This window comes from Thunnus maccoyii, chromosome 6 (genome assembly GCF_910596095.1).
Source record: "Thunnus maccoyii chromosome 6, fThuMac1.1, whole genome shotgun sequence".
In the NCBI taxonomy this organism is placed as follows: Eukaryota; Metazoa; Chordata; class Actinopteri; order Scombriformes; family Scombridae; genus Thunnus; species Thunnus maccoyii.
The window spans coordinates 691,419-698,257 of record NC_056538.1 but is presented as its reverse complement, the minus strand read 5'-3'; the positions used below and the strand labels follow the sequence as shown (position 1 = coordinate 698,257).

The following is a 6,839-nucleotide window of genomic DNA, read 5'->3' as shown; positions in this document are numbered from 1 at the left end:
CTTGACCCTGCCGGGAGGAGAAAGAAACACAGAGTGGCCCTGAACTTAACCAAAGATCCAAAAGTCTCTGCATTACCCCAAGACACACAAGATGCATATAGTCATGAGGAAAAGTACCAACCATATCAACAGATGTATCTATCAGAGGGGACTTTCCAGTGTGATGATCTTCATCTGTCATTTGTCTGAAAGAGAGGTCTGTCCTACATGAGGCATCATTCTCAGGACAGGTCATTCTCTTCTTCATATACAGGCCAGTTTGGATACATTTACCACAGCATCATTATTAGATAGATAGGGGGTGCACACTGAACAGAAGTCGGGAGACTCAGTAGCCACACATTTCTCCGTTCTCCATTTCTCTTTTTAGCGTCTTCAGGTTAGGTTATCCCATTGTTGCTAACTTTGGAGCTAACCCCTTTTACTTTTCCAACTCTTGGGGAAACAACAGATGTGACTTTTCTTGGTCTTGACAAGCTGCAGCATTTTTTAACTGACACACTTTAACTTATACTGTACATTTACCACCAGAATGACAACTTACTGCTAACCTTTTTCTCTGCTCTACTCCATTCATTGTCACTTTTCTGATGCTCACTCACTTGCCTGCTACATACTGCCCTATTCCTGAAAAGGAGTTTCCAAGGCAACGACAGAGGTTAACTCATGTTTTGGAACAGTGCTGCACAGAGGCTACAACACACTATTGATTTCTGAATTAATGGAATTTTGGCATTAAATTTTTTTTGGCCTAGCGGGGGATGACAGAGGTATCCTAATCAGAACGCCTAAGTAATGGCAGTGGGCCAATATTGTTAGTATCTTTTAGGAGTCGATGTTTACCAGTAAGCTCGGCTTTGTTAAATTAACAATATGTTAATGGAGGTTGTCCTCCAACAGTAGGAAACAGTTGATATTTAAGTAAATTAACCAATATAAATGTTTACTGTTAGATACATTCTGAATGCAGAACTTATTATTATTTCACAATAGGACACTATTAACATAACAAAAATAATTAAAATACTTTTTCCAATCAATCGTTAGTACACAGGTGGCTGTAGACCAAACTACATAGTTGTACTGTTCTCATTATGTGGCAACACAATTTAACAGCAAGCCAAACTCTGTCCAATAAATGCATGAGGGTAAGGGATCATCTTACTTGTGTCTTTAATAAGATGGTGTTGTACATGCATTCATGAGTCAAGAGTGAAACTGTAGAAAACACAACAGAATACAAAACAATTCAATAGTGTTAGAGCTGGTGACATGACAAGGTAGTTATGGCTTACTGCTGCATACTACATGAATTTTAAATAAACCAAAACATGTGAATTTCTAATATAAATTAAATTATAATAATACACTTGCACCTTACATACAATGTAGTTCTCACAACAGCCTACATTCTATTTTAGATTATATCAGCTCCACAACAGGCAAACATGTTAACTCTGAGCAATTACAAAATATATCTTACATAGTTCACAAAAGCATACTCCTCACAAATATCACCAAATGTGGTTAGTATTTGAGGTTACACAGAAACCTACAGATGATGCTTTCACAAGCTTAAACAAAGGGATGGCAGCAGATGAGATACGTGTCAGCTCCTCAGTCTGCTTGAGAAGAAAAGGCTGATTTCAGATCACATGAGAACTTTTTCCTGTACAGACAGGTTACTTCCTGTTCAAACAAACCCACCACTAGGAGGTGCTAAAACACTGCTAAAAGAACTCAAAAGCCTGGGGCAGAACAATAGTGAAAAGCGGTATGTTTGTGTTGCTGCCTCATTGTAAATAATTTAAAATGTAAATTAAGTTATCAAACATACTTCTCACAATTCACTCAGTTCTGATAAATTCAGCGTCATGTTTCACAAAGAATAATTCTGATTTAACAAATAAAAATAGTGTGGACATGTTTGTTTTGGAATGTAGCTTTTGCTGGCTGGACACAGGTTTGGAACGGCAAACATAACGTTAATTTAACTGCCATTAAATAATATTTGTCAGTGCAACCCAAAGTAGACATAAGCTCAACATAAGTAAATCAAGATTTAAAAAATTTAAAACGTCCCTTACCAAAGCTAGTCAAAGACAGAAAGACGACTGAAACGGTCTGCATTTGAACCAGCAGGTTAGGCTGGAGGTGTGGCTTGCCACATGCTTGGCACATACAGGTACGGCGGCAGGTGCAAACCATTTGGGTGATGTTTGGGGAACATCAATGCATGTCAATTCACATGACTGCCTTTACCACACCACATGTGGTCCCAAGTTATCAATTCTTATCTGGGCCAGGTACCTAAATTTCAGAGGTGATCCTGAAGTGAAATTCCCTCTAATTTTGAAGATATGGTGAAACGTATGTGGTTATGATTTGGCCCACACGCATTTTGCCATGCCATATCTCTGCCACATGTGCCAGTTAAATGCCACATATGGCCAAAAAGTTGATGCTATCAGGGTAGGTGTGTCACTTTCTTTTGGCAGTGAATTTGGAAATCTGACCCCAAAAGCATGCCTCTACTCAGGACAATAAAATTGGCCAACACCTAGTCTCAAAAAGCTTTTCTCTCTTTCTGTTGTCCTCAGAAAGATGTCTGTAGCATCTTCAAGCCCTTGTTGTCTCATCTGACCATTTTAAGCCAGCACACGTCTCTTAGTTTAAACTTTAACTTAATGTTTTACTTATTTTCTTCCATTTTGCGGTCAAGAGTTTAACTTTAATGAGAAGCCAACTTCAGTTTTAACATTCTTTTGTTTTTGTAACTTTGAGTAGTTTCATCCCGCCAACAAAGCTATTGGCAGTTATTTTAGTGAAGAAAGTTTAGTTTGTAGTCAGCAGTAGGGCCTGACCGATACTGGATTGTTGGGGCCTATGCCGATACCAATATTACAGAGTGAAAAAATTCCAATATTGATATATCGGCCAATAATCTTGTATATACGGGACATATACAGTACTGTGCAAAAGTTTTAGGCACTAAAAGTAAAGTGAGAATGCTTACAAAAATATTGCTATAAATTGTTTTAATTTATCAATTAACTACAAAGTTGAGTAAACAGCAGAAACCTAAATTAAATCAATATGTGCTGTGAGCAGTGTAGGATAAAGTCCTTGCATGTTTCGAATGCAGACAGCACAAGCCTCAAACAACAGACCAGCTCTTTCTTCAGCCCCCAGGAATCCTGGCCAATAAAGTGAGAGTCCCAGACTCCTCACTGACCAGATCATCTAAACAACCTCCTGCAAACAGAAAGGATCAGACAATGAACCCCCCATCTCCTGCATGGTCAACAAACCAGACCACTGACCCAAACCATCTTTGATCCTTAAAGCTACAAGAGCCAGCAAGATAGGGAGATCAATTCACACCCCAGTGTGAATTGATAGTACCATTTGGATAAACAACCCCCAGCACTGGTTATCATAACTCACCTCTAAGAGCCAGTCACACACAGAGACGAGCTGGCACCAACTTTAATCCCACAGTAGATCTTGATTTTCAGGACTTGAGTGACCAACCCAAGAACTGATCACTGGGCAAACCAGCATAAGACACAATACATGCTGCACAATATGCCATGCTCCAGTGACACAGACACAGACACACACACACACACACACACACACACACACACACCCTCAAATGGCATGGACCCCTGCCGTTTGCAGTGAGACCAAAGACCAGAATTACTGCAATGAAACAGTAAACTTCATTGGAAATTTAATAATTATAAATAACTATAAATAAAAAAAACAGAACAAAAAAAACATACGTACATATTAAACTTGAATTAAGAAAAAGGATCAAATATACATAAAATGCTGCCTATATAGCTTTAAAATTTAAAAAAAATATATAGGGCCATATCGGACAACATATACGCCGATACCGATATATCTGTGATAGGCCAATATTGGCTGTTAATATCAGCTGATATATCAGTCGGGCTCTAGTCTGCAGATTCAGAGTGTAACGACCCGCTCAATGACACATCAAGACATCTTTAGAACGTCATCACAACAACGTTTGTTGTTCCCAGACGTTGACAAGTGTTGTTCCTAGAAAACCGTGTCAACTCAGTTTTTCTTCTTTACCTAGAAACTGCTGTGGTGACATAGCAATGCGCCAGATCACATGAAGAAAGTGCTCCCTCAGCGCTCATGAGCGGATAACACCCACTGGGAGGCCACAGAGCACAGCGCCAGCTAACCACCACTGATCCATCAGCTACAACATGCTGAGTCGGCATCTGGGAATCAGCTGAGGACACACGCAGCCATCATCCAGTTGAGTTGAGGACATTGAGCCACCGTCATCGTCTGGAGACACCACTACAACAAAGTGGGCTAAGAACACCTTTCTGCTGGTCATACATTTGCAATCAAGAGTTTGGTGTCATTAGTTTGATTAGTCAAATTTTGATTAGTTTGATTAGTTTGATAGATTATTTTAGGGTTGCCAACTTGCCTAATTAGTTAATTATTATTAATTCATCTGTTCATGTGATTTCACCATCTATTAATTTCTTAACCAATTTAGTTAAATAAATATGCATTTATCAGAACGTTGTTATCTGTGCCTTCATTTTACAACAGAGAATTAGAGGTCCATGTGTCCAGAACTTACTATTTTGGTTTGTGAGAGTGATTAAATTGACACTGATTAATTGATTAAATTGAGACTGTTTAATTTGATTACATAGTGTTCCTCCCATGTTAAAAGGAAGTGTTATCCTGGTTTACTAGTGCTAATCTATTAATAATAATAGACATATTGCTACAATAGTTTCCGCTCATTGCAGGATCTAAATGGCTAGTATGATCTCCCAGGCACTTCTTTCTTTTATTTGCAACTCAGGGTGGCCCTGAGGACTTATGGAGTCCAGTGGGACAGACATTAAAATAACACCCATTTCACAAACTCATCACTGGTAGAGGAAGTGCCAGTAGCTTTGTATCTGCTTTTTATACTTTCCCACTCAAGTCCTCTTATAACGACCTCCAGTTAGATAGACTTGGAGAAAAGGTGTCCCAGAACTGAGGCCTGATTTTAATTGAGATTCAGTCTGGGCTTATGTTCTGCTGGCCTCTCATAATCCCGATCATCAACAAATTCATATTCTCATAAAACGTATTACTCCCAGAAAGCGGCACTTGATTGGTCTCCCTGCTGATTCCCAATATATCTTATGTTCCTTAGGGGCTCCTGGAACGTTGCTCCATAAATTCTGGGAATGCCCACCTTTTTGAGAATGTGAGATTGTTTTTTGTCCTTGGTCATGTCCTGCTGTCATTTTGCTCATGTTTTTTGGCCTTTGTTGTTTTTTCCCTCTCTTTTCTGTTAATTGCTATGGCGTGTGTTACACTGGCTAGTACTGCACATTGTCCTTTTCCTAAACTTTGAATAAAATAAAACATTTTATCAAAAAAAAAAGGAAATTTGTTGCCCCTCTAAGAGTCAGTCTGCGAACTGCATGCTAATAACATTAGCCAGTTTACAGCAGGTGAGCTAATGGAAATTAGAGGCAGCATGCAAAGATGTGACATTTCATTATTTATCTGTTACTATACTATACTGTGAAGAGCAGGTCTGGGATCTGCAGGCTAGACTGACTGAGGCAGTGATCTCATGTAGCAGCAGTGGAGACTTATCTCATCAATACTTCACACTGTATGCACAGATGACGCTCCAGTCTATTAAAGAGGACCTATTGTGCTCATTTCAGCTCTAAATTTTTATTTTTGGACTCCAGTAGCTTGGGATGATTCACAGTTCAAAAAACTCCTTATTTATCTCATATTGACCCTTTATGCAGCCCTTCAATATACACAGTTTCTCTTACACTCCATTTTAATTCCTGTCTCTTTAAGGCCCCCCTCCCGATGAGCCCACTCTGTTCTGATTGGTCAGCTTTACTATCAGAGTTGTGTAACTTTACCGTCAATGCAAACCAAACATTTCCTGCTTTACTGCTTCAAATTAAAAGCTTTTCAATGATTAAGTAATGGGAGACTTTTATTGTGAAGAATTTACAGGAAGTAAAAACATGTTCCTCACTGAATTAGCGGAGCTTCGTTAGCGGTGTTAAAAAACAGTCGAAACAACAACATATGGAGCTGTTTGGAGCTATTTGTTCAGCGGATCAGTTAGAAATAACGCAGGGAGGACTAATACAAGCAGAAACAGCCACAGTGAGATGTTTTATGAAGGGCTGCAGACAACCAGCACACCTCCAACAGGTAAACTACTTATTTTACTTAGCTGTGCTGTGTAATGGCGTCGTGGCTTGATGTAACTACTCCTGGAGCGAAGCAGCAAACTTGCGTACTGTGCACATAGCAATGTCCATATAAAGAAATCTGTCACAAACTGACGTCAGCTCAGGCGGAAAGTAAAAAAAAAAGGCTGGAAACCAAGGGTTCAGAGCAGTCTGAAGCTGCTGCTTTTTGCTCACAGGGATTACTGCTACATACGTTTACCTCGTTATTTGACACGTCAGCCACTTTTAACATGAACATCCGATACTGTGACATTACATATATGTCTGAAAATAAGGAAAAGCATAATACGTCCCTGTTGGGACTACATGTGGACCACAGTTTACCACATGTTTCAAGACTCCAAGAAACCTGAGCCCTGGAGGTTCGCACCCAAAGTGTGAAGCTCCATCCATGGATCCAGGTTATCAAAACTAGAGATTCCTCTCTTATCTTTCTCTTTTCTCCACGAGCTGCAGCAGGAGCAGCTCCTTGCTCTCTTTCTCCTTCAGCTGCAGGAGCAGCTGCTTGGTCTTTCACACCTCCAGCAGCTGCTGGAGCAGCTC

General features: G+C 39.7%; 1 long non-coding RNA gene across 1 annotated transcript; it reads right to left on the bottom strand.

Annotated features, from left to right (window-relative positions):
* On the bottom strand, positions 1–1,777 carry LOC121898298. The gene is made up of 3 exons (XR_006096414.1): positions 1,557–1,777; positions 1,166–1,218; positions 1–185 (listed from the first exon to the last, which is right to left on the bottom strand). It is a non-coding gene; the product is annotated as an uncharacterized LOC121898298 (long non-coding RNA).
* Between the last annotated feature and the right edge of the window lie 5,062 nt (positions 1,778–6,839).